At 38.0% G+C, this 18,513-nt stretch overlaps 1 pseudogene; it reads left to right on the top strand.

Annotated features, from left to right (window-relative positions):
• The first annotated feature begins 15,195 nt into the window (after positions 1-15,195).
• Positions 15,196-15,949, top strand: LOC116480341 (enolase-phosphatase E1-like; annotated as a pseudogene).
• Positions 15,950-18,513: the final 2,564 nt, after the last annotated feature.

Raw genomic sequence — 18,513 nt, 5'->3', positions numbered from 1 at the left:
CAAGAAGCAAAAAACATTTTCTATGAGTTCAAGCAGCTTATGATCTGCTGAGTAAGAACAGATGTAAACTTCTAAAAGAGACTTTAAAATATGCTATAAGGCATTGGTTTAAAAGTGAGCAATAGTCCCACCTTCTCACCCCTCCCAGCCCATTACTAACCTTCCCAGCCTCTGGTAATCATTCTTCTACTCTCTATGTCCCTGAGTTCAATTGTTTTGATTTTTAGATCCCATAAATGAGAACATGCAATGTTTGTCTTCCTGTGACTGGCTTATTTCACTTAACATAATGATTTCCAGTTCCATCCATGTTGTTGCTTATTTCATATTGCATGCCTATATCAAAACATCTCATATATCCCATAAACAATATACCTACTATGAACCCACAAAAATTAAAATTAAAATTAATTTTTAAAAAATGAGCAGTATGGGTTAGGATAGGCGGAGAAAGTTTCTGAGGTTAAATCCCGAGATCTAGATTCCCAGTGATACACGTACTTATACTGAACACCAGAGGCTGAGTAGGCATTTGAGTCGGAGGGAGGGAGTAATTGCTAGAAAAGGAGAAAGAATCTTTTCCAGCTGTCTCAAAAAGGAGGCCTGAAGAGCAGGTTTGCGAAGGGTTCTGCTCCATGCAGTCATTCAGGGTTCTATGGTGTCTTATAACTCCCCTCTTGCCTAAGCCTGCAGAGTCCTCTACATTCGGCCAGAGAGTGAGAACTAAAAGAGAAAAGACCACATAAGGAAGAGTTTTATCCACACACAAAGTCTTTATTAGATAGAAAAGAGTGTGAATATTGGTGAACACTACTGGCTTCTGCCATAACTATCCATCATGTAAAAAGGGGGAAATAAGAATATGCATTTATATTTCTTGTCATTTCAAAACTACACACTAGAAACCTAATCACAGTGAGCAAGGAAACACATAGTGACTAGGAACAGGGGTGGGAAACAGATTTTCAGTGTACATCTGTTAACACTGTATTTTTTTAACTTCAATTTTAGGTTCAGAGGTACATGTGCAGGTTTACTATATAGGTAAATCGTGTCGTGGGGGTTTGGTGTACAGATAAACATTAAATTTTTGAACCACATAAATGCATTACCACTTCCAAAAATACAGCAACTATTAAAATGAAATTAAAGAAAACCTAGTGCTCACATTCATCCAAACATTTTGTCTTTTTTGGCCCTTCAGCAGCATCAGTTTTCTCTGTCAGATTCACTTATAATGTTTATTTTCACCAAGTTTTACTCGGACAAAATTGCAAGCAGATTTAATCAGGGGCAAGGACCATATGGTAAGACCCATTCCTGGATTCTTAGCCCTATGGTATAAATCCCCCACTACCTCCAAGAGAAGGAATGGCAAGAACTGAGTATACAGCTGTGAGTATCAGAAAAAAATATTACAGCAAGGAAAACTTTGAGGAAGAACAGAATATAAATGTTGAACCATGGTACCCTCTGGCACACACAAAGAGTCTTTAAAAGGGTAGCATTTGGGAAAGTAGAAGGATCAGGAATGACTTCTCATACCAGTCTACAAGAGAGAACTGTAATGCCAACCCATCTAGGAATAAAACTAAATCTCTATTCATACTCAGTCACCAAAGATGAATCAGGAGAGTACATTATGCAAATTGACCTTTGAAGTCAATCAATATACAAGCCAGAGCTCTACAGCTAGATTCTAGAGTGCTTAGCTACTGCAGGTCTCCAAGAATTTTGAAGAACAGTCTCAAAGAAGAGAGATTAAACTCTTCCTGTGTGGTATCAGAGAACAAAACTGGAATCCTAGATAAAAGTCCTAAAGTCACATTTTGTCCCAAATTAGGAGGATTTAACATAGTTATCCAGAGATAGGATAGGCTACTTGGCCATTTTAAGGAGACAGTGACACAGAGCCATGGGGCTTACTGGTTGGAAGTGCCGTAGGAGCCTTTGGGGCTAGGTAGTCTCCAAGTCCATGTTAACCTCAAAGCCTTGTGACTCAGTGCCTAGTGGATGACACTGTCACTGTCATTTTCTCTCATTCTCTCCCTCTCTGTGCGACTACCTGAACACTAGTGCATGGAACGTGGTTTACACCAAGCAGTAGGCAGTACAAAAACACAATCATTGTCTCTGAAACCACATCTTCAGATGACTATGGCAAGTGAAAATAATGTCGTTATGCCTTTAATACACCTCACAGGATAAGCCGGGCGCATATTTCAGGCTTTGTTTAGAAGACTCATAAGCCATTTTAAAATTATTAATAGCTAATATTTATTGAGTTCTTACTATATAAGCTAGGTGTGGCTAAATATTTTTCATGTATTAAATCATTCAAACCTCTTGGAGGAGGTGGCCATTGAGCATGTGCTTAAATAAATAAGGTGCTGCCAGGTCAATATACTGGTCAGACAGAAAATAATGCCCAGGTTCAAGTCCTGGATGAAGCCAGTGCTGGTTCAGAGCAAGCTCCTACTAATGTCCTCAAGTCCTCTATTGTACTGGAGAATCCTGTTTCAATATTCATCAGATGAAGGGTCATGTCTACAGACATAAAAGATGTAGATTCATAAAATTCCTTCGGGTCATTTATCAACATGGAGCTCCAGGGAGAATGGAGTGAGCAGGTTTCCCTTAAAGTTAAGGACTTTAGAGAGGCATTTGGGATGCTGCATATAAAGGTTCTTCCAACTCTGTGAATTCATATGCTATATGGAATCTGTCCAATGGCCAGGCAAGCCCTTCCTACATAGTATGACTCTAGAAACTGAAAAATTCACCCCGATTAAAACATCACCTTTCTAGCTCAGCTCTCTGATGCCTATGGCATCAGATTTTTGCCTCACAATTTAGACTTTAGATCTGTCAACAGCTAAAGTATAAGAAAATCCCCGTGAAATTTACAGATATATCAGTTGTTTTCACAAGAACAAGGTGTAAAGGAGGAAAGTAACAAGGAAAAAAAAAGAGAATGCTGGCCTCTGTGGAGGAGACAAAGCAGGAGCTTGGAAATATAGAAAATAAGTATCCCTGAATCAAGTATCTGCATCACGGTGGCCTGGGCCCATGAGGCAGGGTGCTACATATTTAAGCCTCTTCAATTTATACCCATCCTTTTCTTCATAACCAGAACCCTCTAGGCTAAGGAGTATTATGGAGCCAGCTCTAGAATCCAAAAGACCTAATCTTAAGCCAAAGGCCACGTTAACTAGTTGTGCTGTCCTGGGCAATTTGGGCTCTGCCCGCTAAATTCCTCTTCTATAAAATGGAACTTTAAGCAGTTTGCCTGCCTTCCTCCAACAGACACTGGGAAGGTTAAGTAATATTTAGATTTAAAAAGCACTTTGATAAGTAAAACAGCAACACACACATATAATGCATTATTGTTGTTTCTGTATTTCCAATCCTCACACTCAGAAAGGGTCATGGACCTCATCTTATCTTGAGTCATGGAAGTCAAAGAAGTGAGTCATGGAGCTCATTTCCAATCTTCAGCATCTTTCAATAACACAAAGCTGCAGTGGTCTGAATGTTTGTGTCCCCCAAAATCTATATGCTGAAACTTAACTCCCAAAGTGATGGTATTAAGAGGTAGGACTTTGGGGAGGTAGGTAGATCATGAAGATGGAGCCCTCATTAATGGGATTAACGTCTTCATAAAAGAGACCCAAGGGAGCTTGTTCGCCCTTCCACCAGGTGAACACACAGTCCTGAAGTGAGCAAAGGCTCAGCCTATGAAGAAATGGTCCTCACCAGACACTGAAGCTGCCAGCGCCTTGATCTTAGAATTCCCAGCCTTCAGAAATAAATGTTTGCCATTTGTAAGCTCCCAGTTTATGGGATTTTGTTAGCAGCTCGAACAGACTAGGACAATGGGTAAAATTTCTTAAGACAAAAAGGTTGTTGTTGTTGTTGTTTTATTGTTGTGATTTAGTTGTTTGTCTTTCTTGCTTAAATATTTCAACTGAAAAACTGCAAAACTTGAAGAGTGAATGAATACATGTCTCTAGTTGGGGAGATTTGATGTTTCATGTTGTTAACACTCTCCAAAACACATTTTTACATTTAACACCATTCTAGTTAAAACTCCAATGTCATTTTGAAGTGAGGAATAATTTAGAGGACTTACACATAAGACATTAAATGAGGTCAGATGCGGTGTTTCACACCTGTAATCCCAAGACTTTGGGAGACCAAGGTGGCAGGATCACTTGAAGCCAGCCTGGGCAACAAAACAAGGCCCCATCTCCACAAAAATACAAAAATTACCTGAGCACAGTAGTGCTTGCCTATAGTCCCAGCTACTCAGGAGGCTGAGGCAGGAGGATTGCTTGAGCCCAGGAATTTGTGGCTGCAGTGAGCTGTGATCATGCCACCACATTCCAGCCTAGGCAACAGAGTGAGATCCTGTTTCCAAAAAAAAAAAAAAAAATACATATGTATAATATATACAAATATGCACATGAACATACATAATGGGATTAAAGAGCTACAATTACCTAACTAATAGGATACTGGTATAGGAATACAGAGATGGGCAAATGAAACAGAGAGGAAAACTCAAAAACAGAGCCACACACATGTAATAATTTTGTACATTAAAAATGAGGTGAGTGTGTTCCATTTTTAAAAATGAATCTATCTGCATACTTACATACAAACTCCTGTAGAAATAGCTCAGTAATTTTTTAGGGTAAGCATTTTAAATTAAAGGAGAACAAAAAATTCAAGAGTAAATAAAGGATATGGAACAACTACTTAACTATTTTGAAAAATAAAAACCTAGATATTAGGTCTATATCATATCATCTATGGTATAAATTTATACCATACACTGAAATAAATTAGCCCTTTAAAAATATGGTTGATGTTTACATGATACCAGGATGAAGGCAGATGCAATATAGTAAAAGATGTACACGAATCCAACAACCACCACCAAATGATAAACTAAATTAAATTGAAGCAAAAATAGCAGGTAAACACTGCTACAAGTCAAAAAGAAAAATCCAAATACTCCAAAAGAAAACTGGCCAACAGCTAACTACTGCATAAAACATTCAGTCTATTCCATAATTTTTAAAGTCAACTGAAATAATAAGAATGTAATTTTTTCTATCAAACTTGTAAATGTGTTCTTTTCTTTTTTATTATAGTATCCAAATTTGACTACGGTGTAAGGAAATACTCAGCTAGTGGGAGTATAAATGGGTATAATATTTGGCAATATGTATCAAAACTCTTAAATCATGCATCTTTTAGATTATTTAAGCCACCAAATTCAAACCGTAGAAATTTATCCTGAATAAATAATCATAATAATGGAAAAATATGTAAGTATGTATGTATATATGTGAAAGAGTGTTCATTGTATAACTATTGCTAATAAAGCCCATTAGAAATCATCTAAATATCCAAGAAAGTGGGGAGATCTATTATATAAATTAATACATTTATATAATCAAATATTATACAGCCAAGAAAAAAAGTAATAAATATAATAACTATCATTTCTTGCCAGGCATTTTCCTAAGTACTTTTCATGTGTTAACTCATTTAATTGTCACAAAATCCTGTGAAGTGTGTATGACTTATTCTCCTCATAAGAAAAAAAGGGCAAATAAGTTATTTTGACCTAGATCCATAGTCACTATATGGCAGGATGGAATGACGCAGTTAAGCAGTGCGGCTCCAGAGCCACTGCTCCTGACCCCTATGCATACTGTCCATATTATGGTGGAGAAATATGTAATGTCATAGGAAAATGCTTTGCTTACTTCAGAATGATCTCTTTTCTGTAGCTCTTATTATAGGCATGCCATGAGTGCTGTGATCAATGAATAGTATTTAGACACCAACTGCTGCCTTTGACTCACACCAGAAGTCAAGGAGACTTCTCTTTCCCTCACCACTACCCCATTTAATCCAACAGACAGTCCTGTTATCTTCGCCTTCAAAATATGTCCCAACTTCAACCACTTTCCTTCTCCACTGATTCCACCCTAGAACAAGCCAGCTCTTACGTTCCCCTGAACAACCACACAACCTACCCTTACCCTTACCTCCTATGATCCTTTCCACACAATAGCCAAAGAGATTTATGTTTTTTATTGATATATAATAATTGTAATGACCAAATATGGGTAATTAGGATACTCATCACCTCAAACTTTTATCGTTTCTTTGTGTTGGGAGCATTCCAAATATTCCCTTCTGGCTCCTTTGAAATATGCAACAAATTACTGTTAACTATAGTCACCCTACGGTGCTACTGAACAATCGAACTAGTTCCTTCAGTCCAATTACTTTTTAGTGCCCATTAACAAACCTCTCTTCATTTTCTCCCATACCCCCTCAGCCTCTGATAACCATCATTCCACTCTCTACTTCTATAAGATCAACTTTTTTAGCTCACATATGAGTGAGAGTATGTGATATTAGCCTTTATGTGCCTGGCTTGTCACTTAACAGAATGAACTCCAGTTCCATCCATGTTGCTGCAAATGACAGGGTTCCATTCCCTTTAATGACTGAATAGTATTCCACTATGTATGTGTACCACATTTTATCCATTTATCCACTGATACAAAAAGATTAATATTTTTAATGTAATTCAGACTACATCACTCTCTTTTGCAGAACCATCTAGTGTCTTTACACAAATTCTTTACCATGACCCACAAAACTCTAGCATGCTCTGGTTCCTTTCTGCCCTTGTAACATCAAATAATACCATATGTGTCTCCTATGTTCCAGCCATACTGGCCTTCTACATGTGCCTTAAACAAGTCCAGCTGTCTCTCATTTGGGGAACTTTATAATTCTCACTCTTCGTTTCCCTAAGCCTTCTCAGAGCTAGCTTCTTCTCATATTTCTAAGCTACAGCTCACATTTGATTTCCTTACAAAGGTCTTTCCTTAATGCCCAATTTAAAATACATCCTATTATTTTTTATCCCATCACGCCACTTGATTTTATACTCATCTAAATTATGTTACTTTCATATTTCTGTTTGTTTGTTAATGGTCTGCTCTCATAAGAACATAAGTTTCATGGCAGCAAGAACACTTTCTTATTTTAACCACCAAATTCCCAGCACCTAAAATCGCTCCTGACCCTTAGCAAGAAATTCATATGTTTTTTAATTGAACAAATGAGTGAGGGAGTGAATGAATGAATTAATCAATGTGAATTTTTTATTCTCTGGCAAGGGTAAAGTTAAATTCTGATGTGTAGAAAAAGGATCTATCTAAAGTAAAGCCAATGGGGAAAAATCGTGTCTCAAACTAGAAACAGAAATCAGGGTCTTGGGAGAAGAGCAAGGGAGAGGAAGTACAGAGGAGAAAATTTCCCTTTTTATACTTGGTGATATAGTCATAAAGATATATAGGAGACAGCTCCTGGACTGTAATTGTTCGATATCCCTTCATGAAGATATTTCCAGGAACTATAGATATGATAAACTTTGTTTCAAGAAGCTGGGAGGTTGTGGCCATTCTTTGAGGCTGAAGGGTAGCTATCTTAGACAGTGAACTACTTGAGTCAGATCGAGGGTGACGAACTCATCTCAGTTTACCTAGAACTATCCTGGTTTTAAAGCTGAAATTCTCATGTTCCAGTAACCCTCTCAGCCTCTGGCAAACTGGAACAACCGGTCACTCTAGAAGATCAAAACGTTACACTGTACCTCATAAGAAAAACGTTTTCCTATAGCTTTCCTCAGAGTTTGATGTATTTAAAAATCCGAGGAAAGATTTTCTAAACTGTACAGAAAGTAAGAGAGTATTTAAAGGGGACCACCTGATGCAGCCAGTGATTACAGCGAGAGCCCCAGGGGAAAAGCGACACATAAGGCAACAGAATGGATGCTTCTCAGCTTAGAAATTCTTCTACCTATGTCAAATCTTGAAAATGTTTGCTGAAGAAAAAAATGCACAGAAGGAGGGAGAGAGAGAGGAAAACATAAATGATATGAATTTAAAAAGCACTTCTGGCCGGGTGCAGCGGCTCATGCCTGTAATCCCACCACTTTCGTAGGTTGAGGCTGGCGGATCACGAGGTCAGGAGTTCGAGAACAGTCTGACCCATTTGGTGAAACGCCGTCTCTGCTAAAAATATAAAAAATTAGCCAGGTATGGTGGCATGCGCCTGTAATCCCAGCTACTCAGGAGGCTGAGGGAGGAGATTCGCTTGAACCTGGGAGGTGGAGGTTTCAGTGAGCCAAGACCGCACCACTGCAATCCAACCTGGGTGACAGAGTGAGTCTCAGAAAAAAAAAAAGAGAAAGAAAGAAAGAGAAAGAGAGAAAGAGAAAGAAAGAAAGAAAGAAAGAAACAAAGAAAGAAAGAAAGAAAGAAAGAAAAGAAGAAAGGAAGAAAGAAAGAAAGAAAGAAAGAAAGAAAGAAAGAAAGAAAGAAAGAAAGCAAGCAAGCAAGCAAGCACTTTGAACTGGCACTAATGAACCTCACTTGCTTTGAGTTGTTTTTCCAGCAATGAAAATAGTTTGTGCCAGTGTACCTACCCTCTAGCACCAAGTCCCTCTTGTAGTCATGTTGCTCATAGCTAAGAGGTATCTCATAGTTTAAGACTCAATTTCAGTAGAAAACATATTTAATTAATTTCAACATATTTTCCAGATTAAATGTTAAAGGAAAATACAAATAGATGGAGATGCCATTTTTATTTCTGATCTTTTTGTATATGGCATCTTCTTTCCTAGTAGCTTTTAGAAAACATCTCTCTGTCCACAGTATTCTTGGTCTTTTTTTCACTTCTTATGATAGCCATGACATGTACATCTTCAACCTGAAAAATCAGGTCTTTTGGATCTGGGAATCTTTTTTCAATCATTGATTGGGTAATTTCTTCTTCACTGTTTACTCTGGTCTTTATTTCCAGAGCTCCTGATAGTTGACTCTTTGAGGATATGGTTTAGTCTTTCAATTTTCTTCTTTATTCTATTAACTATGTCTTTTGTCTTTTTTATTTTAATTTCCCGGTTATGTCTGTATTCCAGCCATTCTTCCGACCTTTTTATTACATATTTTTAATCTCCCAAATCTCTTTTTTATTCTCCAGTTGTTCTTGTTTCTTGTTTGGTTTTTAAAGATATGAAACATCATATTTTTATTTCCAGAATATTCTATATTTTTATATCTCTCTGAGGATATTGTTTTTAATTTTAATTGGCTTCTTTCATTATAGCTACTTTAATTATTTTTATTTGTTATTGTATTTTATTTATTTAGTCTGTTTTGTGAGAGGCTTTCCACAGATGCTTTTCTTTTTTCTTGGAATTGTCTGTTTCCTTTGACAATTTTTCTTTAACTTCGATACAGTTTTCTTTTTGCTATTGAACAACTCTTTATATATTAAGGATATTAGCTCCCTGCTTTAGTATGGTCATAATTTTCTTACCAATTAATTACTTGCCTCATTAAGACATCTGCATAGAAAATTTTCATTGCTATTTGGTTATATTTAGTGATCATTTTATCTTGGTGGTTTCAGTAATACTTAGACAAACCCTCCACGATGGAGGATTGTATTTTATAAAATGTTGTAGGTTTTTCTAAAACTTTAATGGTATCTCTCATTTTTACGTTGATATTATTAGTTCCTACAGAATTAATTTTGGTGTAAATAGAAAAGATTTCACTTCCTTTTTTCCCACACAGCTAGACACATGTATCAACATAATTTATTGAGAAATACACTGATTTGAAATGTCATTGGTATCAGTTAGGGTTGTATTTGGCTGGATATTTTACAAGCCTTACCAAAGTCATTAAATTAAAAAGATATTTTCCCACCTTTAAGCAGAGATCCATAGATTAAAAGTGCTGGACTGTTTTTGCAGTGCCGTCACTCTCTCTAAAATCCTGCTCCTTATATCTTTATTCTTAGAGTTCCCTCATGTGATGTAAAGGCTGCTCAACCCCCACCTAAAATCAGTATGTTCAGACAAGAAGGAATAAGACAGAGCAGAAAAGAGGGGGAAAAACAAGGAGAAGGAGGATGAAGAGGAGGATGTGGTGGTGGTGGTAATAAGGAGAAATAGGCAATGCCTTTAACAGGAAAGTACCTGTCGCTAAATCCCCAGTAGACAGCTATTTACATCTTCTTTAGAAGCCTGTATCTTATGGACATATTTGCTGCAAGAAAGGCTAGGAAATGAATTTCTAAAGCTAGACATATTGTTACCTTAAGCTTGTATGCGGCTCCCATTAGTAAAAGAAAAAAGGACAATGGATGTTGGATATATAACTAACAGTTGGGTACCAATTGCTACATGCACTTGATGGATGACTTAGTGCATTTGGCTGTGTATAAAATAATAATGCAGAGTATTTTATAAAACAGAACATCTGGAAACTAATTAGTTATATGTACTTAAAAATAAGAAAAATTAATAAACAAGGCAACTATTGACTTTAGGGAAAACAAAAAGCTGTATAAAAACTCAAGCAATCATAATTTACTATTTATCTTAACAATAAACCTTGCTTTTACAGTCATAATAATATAAACTTTGAAATCTTTCTGACTTCAGAAGATAAGAAAAAATATTTCTAACATAGCCTTTAAAATTACCATTTATTCATCCTTGCTCATCTCCTGGGCCCCAGGTTACAATGCATCAAGAACCTCCCTGAGGAGACTAATAATAACTAATATCACAGACACCCTGGGTTCAAGTGGATATCACATCAATTAAGACAACTCTCCATCTTAACTCTTCTTTAAAATATCTCTAGCAAGTGGTTACTTAGCTTCTGCTTGAACACATCCACTGACAAGGAGCTCACTGGTCTGGGCAGTTCATTCAATTTCTAGACAGCTTATTCAATTTCTGGACAGCTCTAAACACTGCAAAATCATTCCCTGTAATCAGGTGAAGGGACCTACTCTAACTTTAATTTAGTCTTTCTTTTTTACTCCCTTAAGTCCTACAGAACATACAATTCTTCTTTCACAGGAGGAATAGATATCTGCTATTTGAATACTATTGCCAAGCTATGCACTCTCTATCCTCTTTATGTTAAATTCTTTAGGCCGTTCAAACATTTTAAAATGATATAGTTTTATATTCCAGTGCCATTTTAGACATGTTATCTGGAATGCACGTCATCTAGTTAATGTCCCTCTTAAAATGTGGCACCATAGCAGAACATGGTTGCCAAGGAAAAAATATGAAAAACCACGTTTCCAAATTTCGTTTTCTATTAGGAGATACTTTGTAATATGATTAAATTTCCTTTTAAATCTTTTTGGGATCATTTGGAAAAAGATAAGATTGTTGGTCTTTAAAAAAAAACTTATGGAAAACTATGAATTCCATCTTCTAGACCTTTACAACATGTTTCCATTCACTATCCACAATACTAAAAAAGTGCCAAAGTCTAGGTATGAAGTAAGAAAAAAATGGGGTCTGCGTGAGCCATTCTCTCTTTTAGGAATCAAAGAAGAATTGTAAACTAAGATATTTTTCAACAATCCTAAATATCAAATGACTTTAGGATAAAATTATTTTCCAATACTCTGTCCTAGTCACATGGAGAAGACGTCCCAATTTGCTGAATTCAAACAGCCAGAAGCTGTTTCGGATCTGCAGTCTTTTTCAGTGTTCTTTTTCTTCGTATCTGCTCATTCCTCTTTATACTTATTTAGAACACACTAATGGAAGTAGCCTGACACGTGGCTTTCCATTTTGCCACTCTTTCTCAAGAAATGTGGTTAAAGAACTTGGAGTGGGCTGCTTTATGCACAAATATTCAGACAGTCTCTTAGCAATAAATGGCTGTCGCTTCTATTATCTGTCTGGCTCTGAGTTCTATTATCTGTTGTGAATTGGTGCAGGGCTCTGTAAAACAGTTTTTAGGCAGCCTCATTACTCCCTTCCACACCTTCTGCTCCATCTGAGTGATACTGCTGTGATTGCTGGGTAATGTTTGCCATTAGACGAGGCACATAAAAGAATCAAGCTATGACTAATTCACTCGATGGCTGTGTGCCCTGTGTCATGCTCATTAACACCTCTCAACACTGTTATTAAAGAGAATCACACAGCAGACCTCAGCGGGCTCACATTTATACTATAGGCTGCCTTATTTTTCCATTGGAACCCCATTTTTATCACAGACTAGTCCTGAACACCCTTACCTTCTACCCCAGGCCTATTACATCCTGTTACACTCATAAATGCTTATGAGAATCTACTGATAAGAAAGGCCTTTAGATTGTCTGAAAATGAGGGTTTTGCCCACTGAAGAATCAGCCAATCTGATTTCAGCTGAAAAGTCATCCTGAGATGCTCCTAATGAAAGCTCAATGGAAGAAATAACAATAACAACACCTTAAACTATTTGTTGAATATATTAAAGTACATCCAGCCCTTTTGTAACCATTATTTCCCTTGAGGTTCACAGCAACCCTGTATGATAAGCTGCATAAACAGTACCCTACTATTAGCTTCGACACTAAATTTCTAACTCAGAGGCGACATTATATAAAAGACTAATAGCTCATCCACAATGCTGAGCAAAATGTAAAGGAATAGCATCATTTTTGTTAGGCTTTCTCAAGCATAGTAATCAAAGTAATAGCAAAAGCAGAAAGAGAGAGCGAACATTTTTCTTAGTACTGACTCATGTGTTCTAAGATGATAGGGGCATCATACTTACCTTCCTTAATCATTTAACTCCAACTGAATAGTCAGTCAGAAGTCCATAGGACTTTGGGGTCCTTAGAGTAAGTATTATAATTGTTCACCAATATCTAGATATTCTCTATTTCTGAGTACATGAAGGATTCCACTAATCCACCTCTCGAAGTTGGACATGGCCATTTGACTTGATTTGACCATGAAATGTGAGTGGAAGCATTTCATTGCAGATACAGGATTCTCTAGTTTGGCTCTTCCCCTACCATAAGAATTGTAAAAGCTTGTATCTATATGGGGAGACCAAACTATTTAAGCAGCTTAAAATACTGAGCCAGCTCATGGGATACAGTTGTCCTGTAGAAACACCTAGATCTTCAGTAGAAACTGAATGAGCAGTAAATAAGATTGTGTCACAAAAAAAAAAAAAAAAACACTACTGTAGGTCAGGTGCAGTGGCTCACACCTATAATCCCAACACTTTGGCAGGCCAAGACAGTAGGATCACTTGAGGCCAGGAGTTTAAGACCAGCCTGGACAACACAGCAAATCCTAGTCTTTACAAAAGAATAAAAAAATTAGCTGGTTATGGTGGCATGTGCCTGTAGTCCCAGCTACTTGAGAGGCTTAAGTGGGAGAATCATTTGGGCCAAGGAGTTTAAGACTGCAGTGAGCAGTGATTGCACCACTGGACTCCAGCCTGGGTGACAGCCAAACTCTGCCTCAAAAAAAAAAAAAATTACTGAGATTTTGGTGTGATTTGTTACCAGAGCATAACCTAATCTTTACTGACTGATGCAATATTTGTTTGCTCTAGACGTATCATACAATTGAGCTATTTTTAGAAATAAAAATAATTAGAAAAACATTAGAAATGAAAAAATCGGGAAAAACACCATAATTGGGCCAACTTGAATAGTATATCCTCTGTGGAACAATAAACTAAGGCCAAGGTTAGAATCGAGGTCATGAAAAATCATGGTAGCTCAACTAACACTAATTAATTGGAATGAAAAAAATCAAGAGTTTCTAATAGAAATAAGAAGTATCAATAATAAAGAGAAGCCCTCTTTAGATTGTATCTTAGGGTGAATCCATTGGGGAAAGTGATGATAACAAAAACAAATTCAACTTTGGGAGGCCGAGGAGGGCGTATCATGAAGTCAGGAGATCAAAACCATCCTGGCTAACATGGTGAAACCCCGTCTCTACTAAAAAATACAAAAAAAATTAGCCGGGCATGGTGGCGGGGGCCTGTAGTCCCAGCTACTCGGGAGGCCGAGGCAGGAGAATGGCGTGAACCCAGGAGGCGGAGCTTGCAGTGAGCTGAGTTCACGCCACTGCACCCAGGCAACAGAGCAAGACTCCATCTCAAAAAAATAAATAAATAAATTCAACATTCTGGTGGGAAAGGGAGATCCAATTATCTCTAACATGGGTCCAGTGACAGAATTTAGCAATGTATTTCTAACTATTTGAATAATTTTCCAGAAAGAGATTTCCTGGGCCAGCCGGATGTTTTGCTGTCCACTCTCTCTCCTACTATAGGGCACCACTTACTCACCAGAAAAACTTGGAAGCCTGAACTGGAAACTTTCTATCTAGATTCTCCAGAACCTCCTTTGCTCTATGATTCCAGATTTGACTTTGCTGATAAGAAGAACTCACATGAGATTTTGAAAGGCAGGACTTGGGAGATCAAGGCAGGCACATAGCTAACCAGAAGGAAGTTATTCAGCTAACCAAAATAGTCAGTCGGGGGCTCTCCCTGAAAATCAAGAATTGCAGCAGTTTCCTAATGAATTTTATAACTACTCACTACAGAGTTTCAGGGTTTTTTTCCTAACATTTTGGATATACCCTTCCTGAGTTCTCTCCCAGGTAATCCCTAATTTCTGTATTAAACTTTATTATTTCTGCATTGCTTTACATGACTGTTTTCCTGTTCTAACAAGGACTGGAACAGGTAGAGATCTAGTTAGATACAGGTAGAGAGATTCTAGGCTGTTTGACTATAAGGTACTTACAATGGTCAAAAATCAGAGTGGGTTTGGTAGAGAGAGAATGCGAGAAAGAGAGAGAGAATGATAGAAAGAGAGAGAGAATGAGAATGAATCGGCAAATTGATTGAATTCCCTTTGAAATAATACAGCAAACCCCAGGGTCCTACATCAGAGGACATATTTCCCTATAAAATGTTTGAGTTTTTTTTCTTTTACTGTGAAAGATATAAGTGATCCAATTGATGAAATGTGAATAATATCTATAAGATTAAATAATATTGCATTCAAGTTAATTCCGTGATTATGATTGTACCCTGGTTATGTAAAAGACTATTCTTGTTTTTTGGATGAATTCAGGGCTTCTGGGCAGCAGCCTTCTCTAGTTCCGGGTGTGCAGAGGTGGCCTTTCCCAACACAGGCCAGGCTGCACACAGTCACTGGCTCCAGAACTGTACAGGGCCGCAGTCTACGCTGCCCTACGTCCTCCCTACTGGCAGGCAGATTCCCATAGTAGCATCCAGTAGGGAAATGGTCGTGCTTTCGGTGCCCACCAAAGTCAACCTGATCCCATTAGACATGGAAGGACATTTTATTTCCTTATATTGAAGAAAATGTTAGAGCATCTGCAGACATATTGGGAAGAAGAGGAGTGCCCACAGGATATCAATCTCTTGAGGAAACAGGCTGAAGAGGATGGGGCTGTTCCTATCCCTGCAGGAGGAAGATATGTGGCCTGGGAATGGAGTGGATGATCAGCAACAGATGATCCAGGCCGTGGTAGATAAGGTGTGCTGGCAGATGTCCCTGGAAGGAAAGACCACCATGTTCAAACAGCTGCAGGACCACACGTGAAGGGCAGCATTCACAGCTCGGCCCATGAAAGCACAGTTCTTTGCAGATGTGTTTCCAGCAGTCAGGAAGTGGAAAGAGGCTGGAATGAAGGTGTATATCTATTCCTCGGGGAGTGTAGAGGCACAGAAACTGTTATTCGGGCAGTCTGCAAAGGGAAAGATTTTTGAGCTTGTTGATGGTCCTTTTGATACCAAGATTGGACACAAAGTAGAGAGTGAAAGTTATCAAAGGATTGCAGACTGCACTGGGGGCTCAACCAACAACATTTTGTTTCTGACAGATGTTACTCAAGAGACCGGTGCTGCTGAGGAAGCAGATGTGCACGTAGCGGTGGTGGTGAGACTTGGAAACAGAATTAAAAGATGATGAGAAGACTTACTACAGCCTCATCACATCCTTCAGCAAACTGTACCTGCCCTCCTCAACCTAAAGAAGGGTTTCCAAGGAAGACCACACTATTTCTCACAGAGTTGTCCCTGTTGTGTCCAGTTTTATTCTAATGGTAAAAGTAACTTACTTAGAAAACACACATGTATACACATATGTATGCCAGTATATATATGTGTGTGTGTGTGTGTGTGTGTATACACGTATGTATGTATGCTCAAATTAACTTTCACAGGCACATAAGTGAAAATAGTCAGTTCAGTGAAAACAAAGCTTATTTAAAGATGCTTATATGTAGAAATTGTTTGAAATCATACTCTAAACCTTACTGAGGGCAAAGTGTATTTGATAGAAGAAACTGCTAAAATACTTATCTAATGTGCGATGTTTATAAAGTCATGTACCAAAATGGAAAGTTACTTTGAGAAATTATTCAGAAGTTTTGTTATTTTAATAACAAAATATTTCAAAGACTTATAATAATTCTGTGCCCCTGTTTAACTGTGATTTAGAAGATTATAACAGCTGTATTTCATATCTGACTCCTTACATATCAAAGACAAAGGTTTTTGTTTCTGCTCCAAAAGAAAGCAACATTGAAAAAGAAAACTCACTTGAGTCTTGATCAATCAAGTGTCTTTTACTTAAGAAGAAACTTGCTAATCAGCATGGCACCCCTAGTAAGCAGCTGCCTTACTAGTGAAAAAGGTGCACTGATGTAACAGCTAAAATAGCGATGTGGCTCCTAATGTTTAACAGAACGATCCTAATCCTGCTGGTTGTTATCATTACAGATTTTATAGTTGCCTTTTTAACTGCTTCTGAGCACAGTTTGAGAATATATGTTAATTGCTATTGACTATTTAAAATAGTTTTTACCGAAATCAGTCCATAAGATTAAGACAAGCCCTAATATGTAATATTTTCCTTTGGAATGGAGGTGAGAAAGGTAAATTTCATAACACCAGTATTAATCTTGGTTTAATTCTAATAAGATGCCACGTCAATTGCATGTTGTGATTAATAAAAGCATTTTATTCTTAAAAAAGAATATTCTTGTTTTTCATTTTTGTTTTTGTTTTTGTTTTTGTAAGACAGAGTCTTGCTCTGTTACCCAAGCTGGAGTGCAGTGGCGTGATCTTGGCTCACTGCAACCTCCGCCTCCTGGGTTCAAGCGATTCTCCTGCCTCAATCTCCTGAGTAGTTTGGATTACAGGCACGTGCCACCATGCCCAGTTAATTTTTGTATTTTTAGTAAAGACAGGGTTTCACCACATTGGCCAGGCTGGTCTCAAACTCCTGACCTCAGGTGATCCTCCCGCCTCAGCCTCCCAAAGTGCTGGGATAACAGGCATGAGCCATTGCACCCGGCCTATTCTTGTTTTTTGAACGTACACACTGAAGTTCTTAGAGTTTGCGACTTACTCTGAGAGTGCTCAATAAGATTAGATAGAAATAAATAAATAAAGAATGAATGAATAAATATAAAGCAAAGATGCTAAAATGTTAACTATTTGGGGGAACTATGGATAAATTATATTCAGACATTTCTTGTACTATTTTTGTAACTCTTTAATGTCTAATAGTATTTTAAAATAAGATGTTAGAAACATTTATTACAATAATACGGAGTCAATGTTGTTTTTTTCTTATCTCTCCTGCTAAGCACAACTAAAACCCCTGAACACATACATGAAATAAACACCTTGTCTGAAAGGCAGAGAGAAGAAGGTAGATAGTCTAGGGACCTTAGGATACAAGAGACAACACGGTGGCGAGTTCTCTTTTCATCTCACATAACTCAAACTTTGCAGTGCAGAAGATGGAAACCCAGAAACACCGAATGGGCCCAGACAAATAAATAAAGTCTCACCAAAGTCAGCTCTCTAGCCAAAGGGCCAGGAAAGGGGGAGCCTAGCAAAACAGAAATACTTTTGACAATAACCACCCTATTCTACCCAGACTTCACAGAAGAAAACTTATGCCTCTTTTCACGTACACCAGCAAAGGCCAAGGAGGAACCTAGAATTCCACCCTCACCTGGCTGTAATGAGCCCCTTGCAGGCGGAGTGTCTGAGACGGCCAAGTTAGCAGCCAAATCTTCCATTGCTACAGGGCAAGGACAATTTCTCCCACCCACTCAATGTCAGTCAAAACCACAGGGAGAGCCTGGACTTCCACATCCACTAAGCAGAAATGAAACACTCTCTTATTCCCTTCTGAAGTCCTATCAAATAGGGCCTAGTACAGACTTAGGGCTTTCACCACTTCCCATGGTCCTGAGACTGCCACCACCATCACCACCATCCCGTGTGGGAAGTGAAGACCACGTGGACATCAGTAACCTAGCACTCACCTCTTCCAGCTAAGCAGGTATCAGCAGAGGCTCCCAGTAGGAAGCTGGAACTCTCAACTCAGCAGTAAGGAGGAACCCACTCTATTGTGTGTCAATGGAGGCCAAGTTGGTAACAAGACAGTGTCCTCCTCTTTCCCTACCTAAGTAGTGTCAGAAAGAACAAGCTAAAACAGAAAGTTATTAGTAAGATCCAGTTTTTCATAACATAATGCCCAAAATGTCCAGATTTCAATTTAAAACATTCATGCCAG

This window comes from Hylobates moloch, unplaced genomic scaffold (genome assembly GCF_009828535.3).
Source record: "Hylobates moloch isolate HMO894 unplaced genomic scaffold, HMol_V3 SCAFFOLD_13, whole genome shotgun sequence".
Taxonomy (NCBI): Eukaryota; Metazoa; Chordata; class Mammalia; order Primates; family Hylobatidae; genus Hylobates; species Hylobates moloch.
The sequence above is the reverse complement of the archived record's forward strand: the minus strand, read 5'-3'. Positions and strand labels throughout refer to the sequence as shown.